We start from the raw sequence: 4,106 nt of genomic DNA, 5'->3' as shown, positions 1-4,106 counted from the left end.
TTATTAAGTTGTGCACGTGCATAGCTACGAAACAACTAAACCTTTATACTAAAAACATACGGATCGCACGATAAGATAACAATACTGTGAAATTAAATACCGACATTAAAGTGACATTTAATAAAAAAGACAAAGTTCGTGAAATTAACAGTCATAAAGAGCGTAGCGTCGTAGGCTCACAAACTCTATTGTGCGGATTGCTAACGCTACAACAATATTCGGGTGTGCAAATTAGAACCATCGAAAGATATCACAAACTGATACTCTCTAATTACATTCCAATATTTTCCTTTATGAATTGTTACATTTGCAACTCCACTAATTAGCGTATTCTTGAAACACAAAAACGATGGCAACCATCATATACACCTCTAGCCATCATCACCTCGTGGAGCCTCCATTTTGCATGTCCTGAGCTGAACCACAACGTCCAGTCAGTTCCACCTCGACCATTCAAGGTCAATGGTTTAGATTGCAAATTTTTGCAATCTGGACACTGTAGCACGTTTTATTTGTATTTGATAAACTTTGTCCGATCATGGACTAACTAGGCTTAAAAGATTCGTCTCGTGATTTACAACCAAACTATGCAATTAATTATTTTTTTACCATTTAATGCTCCATGCATGTGTCCAAAAATTGATGTGATGGAGAGAGTGAAAAAACTTAGAATTTGGAGGTGATCTAAACAAGGCCTAAATCTAACATCTTTTGAGTGCAAAGCTTAAAATAATCAAAGCCAACCCTTACACAGAGACTACCAAATGAAGAGCCAGAGATGATAACAGAAAGCAGAGACAAATGCTATATCCATGCTGCCTAGTTGACAGTTGCGATACAAAATAACAACCTAACAGTAGGCCACAGTTCTCAATAAAAGCAATGTATTTTTCGTAATTTTTAAGGATTTTACAACTTAATTTCTCTACAAATACGAAATCATAAAGACAATTGTGCATTTAGTTAAGTAGTCCAGTGATAGGCATGTTGTATTTCTATACCCAAAGAAAACAGTACAAGCGAAACTCTACTTCATTCTCTTTTGATTTCTGTATTAGTAGCAGCAAGTTCGTTCCTTAGAAGATCTGCGGTTTCATATAACCAACGAGTTATTTCTCAGGATGTTCATGAATTGAAGAGCCTTGATTTTAAGGATGGATAGGAGGATCTCACCCGGCTTATTTCGATGAGCCGATGGAGCAATGACCTCATCAAATGCACACCTCATGGCATAGTCACCTGTGCCACCGGGCAGAGGAAGGTTGAGTGTCATGCCCTTCACCATCACCCTGTCCGACTTCATTGATCTTACCGGTACTAGGGTAGCTTCCAAGCTACATCACACATGGAAAACAAAGACTCTTTCATGTAAAGTGTCAGCACCTAGTTGCACAACGAGATGTCACAGACACAGAAAACAGGGGTACAAAACCTAGTGAGTTGAGAGGAAGAATATGTCTGGATCATCATAAAATGCATCGGATGTCCCATTGCCATGGTAAACGTCAAAATCTATTATCATCACAAACGCTTTAGTCCATGTTGATGCTGAGCGTACGGAGCTACCACTGTGATGTTCCCAAAGATACGAAAACCCAAGGGACCTTGAGGAACAGCATGATGTCCTGGTGGCCTTACTAAAGGAAAGGCAAGGGGCGGATTAGGACCTAAGTACTTAAGAAAACATGCAATGTTTCTTGGGGAAACAGCACTGCAAAGTAAAATAAAAAGCATGCTGAAACCACCATTATAGTCAACAGAGAGAAGATTAGTTACCACTGAATCAACCAATTTGATTCCGACACCAGCTGATAGAAATGATTCTTGGAAAGTCTATACAGAAAATAATAGAACGACTTAAAATGGTGATATCTAAAATTTTGCAGATTCCAGTAGTATGCACATCAATAGGTGAAGTAGACTATGGAACAATCAATGAGTATATAGCAACTTAAAATTATATCATAGAAAATCTGAGTGATGAAATCAACAATGTCTTATATACTTTAATAGCTTTCTTCAAAGAATTTGGGTGGTGCCTTAGTGCTAGTTCAACTTCATTAAAGTGTTCTTCAGTGTTAATTTTATGGATCAGAATTTTTACAGTTATCAGTAACATCAAAATCATAAGGCGCCTGAATGAATCACCAGTTCATACTTCTCATGATAACCGCCAAATAAGAAATAACTCATATATAATGCTACCAGTTGTAAGTACGCCGAGTAATACTCTGTCTATTTCCAAGTTCCAACCAAATTAATACCGCATGACATAGGAGTGGTCATGCACAATTAACATCAGAAGCATGTAAAAACGAAAAGGGCACATACATAAAGCATTACAGTCTCTATAGTATATGTTGGTCCAGTCCCTTCAATAAATATTAGCCCTTCATCTGAAGCTCTACCCATAGCCTGTAGCCACATGTTGCCACATATTAAGGAAATTGCAGCATTATTTCAAACCTATCTAATAGGTTTTCACCAGTAGAGAAAAGCAACTTCTTATCATAAAGTAAGAATAAATAAGGATAGCGTGATGACAGGTACCTTTTCGAGTCCAGTGATGTAAGATCTTGAATGAACACGTGCAACATCATCTAGAGAAGTAGGGTTGAAATTTTGAATTTCAAGAACCTGTGAACCACGATGCTGAAAACTAAACAAATGAGATGACATTTAACTTATGAGTACTCGTCCTTTTCTAGTGAAATGCAATTGTACACGATATAAGAAAGAAACATGCCAAAGCCCTAGAAGGTTTGACTAAAGGCAGAAGGAACTATTGAAACATAGTGAGATAAGACAATGTCCTCAAGTTGATTGCACATCCTATTTCTTTTTATATGATTCAATTTTAGCATGGTTTCAAATAAAGGTAAAATGAAAAAAAATAAAGGTGTTTTTGTAAGATCAAGTTCCAAAAAATAGTTGTGAATATTCGAAGTAGTATTGCCAGTAAACCTTGGGACTAAGCTCCAATTTCTCAAGAGCATCAACTATCGCAAGAACTCTTTTGTTAGATTCTGGATGTGCTTCCTGAATACCAAAAGAAGTGGAAAATATTATAATATAATGCATAGTGCAGGTGAGACAACTTATTACATTGTGATTTATATAGTTCTATGTATCATTTTTTCAAGAAATTTATTGCATAGAATGGTAAAGTATGGTTGTTAGTTAACACCAACCATTTACATAGATGGTCTAGAACTATTGTATATTGTTCAGGAACTCAGTATTTAAGTTTTCAATCTTTGTTTTCATCAACTCAGTATTTGCATAGATGGTCTAGAACTCGGTTAGAAAGTACATGCTAACCTTTTTTTGTTCCTTTTGCATAGATCAATAGTGATATCCAAAACAAACACTCGCAGCACGGAGAAAAAGGAAAAGCCCTGGCCATTATGCTGTAGGCATCTTACCAAATGTTGAACCAGCAATAAAAGAACAATACTACGCTCATCAACCTGATAAGGAAAAGCCCAAGCCCCTAAAGAGAAACCCTACTAATTCCTGATAGAACGATCATAAGAAAAATGATTCTTGCATAATCCACATAGGTCGAGGCAATAAGCAAAATGAATGCACCAACCACGATTTTAAGAACAAGATATGCAAGAACTTCATAATGATTGGAAGAAACCCTGCGCGTACCATTCGTCCAGGTCCAACTCCAACATCTGCATCCTCCTTACGATGCCGCTGTTGCCGCTCCACCTTCCTCAACCCAACTAATGACCTAAGCCACTTCGCCGAGATGCCCATCGTGCCGCCACTCCAGCCGCCTCAACTGCAGTAACCTAAAGACACAAAATTTTCAGTTTCTGTTAGCACCAACATAAACTGCAGCACAATGTCATAGGATAGAGGGGGAAAGGAGTGCTCACATTACTTATTCAGTCCAAATTTAGCCAAGACCTCTACCTGCAGATCAGGGGATGTTAGGGGCCACCTGAGGTGCCAAATTTTTAGCATCAGTTGTATCACATGAAACTAACAGCTTCCTTCGTCCTATAGAATGCTTGTTGGAAGTGACGCCAACTGCGCTTGGTAACAACTTAATTGTATTAATCAGGTCCAGTTAATGCTCCCATCCTAATAGT

The 4,106-nt window shown here is 37.8% G+C and overlaps 1 pseudogene; it reads right to left on the bottom strand.

Annotated features, from left to right (window-relative positions):
* Positions 1 to 1,093: 1,093 nt before the first annotated feature.
* Positions 1,094 to 3,768, bottom strand: LOC136535497 (histone deacetylase 10, chloroplastic-like; annotated as a pseudogene).
* Between the last annotated feature and the right edge of the window lie 338 nt (positions 3,769 to 4,106).

Source organism: Miscanthus floridulus, unplaced genomic scaffold (genome assembly GCF_019320115.1).
Source record: "Miscanthus floridulus cultivar M001 unplaced genomic scaffold, ASM1932011v1 os_996, whole genome shotgun sequence".
Lineage (NCBI taxonomy): Eukaryota > Viridiplantae > Streptophyta > Magnoliopsida > Poales > Poaceae > Miscanthus > Miscanthus floridulus.
This window is presented reverse-complemented; position numbering and strand designations above follow the sequence as displayed.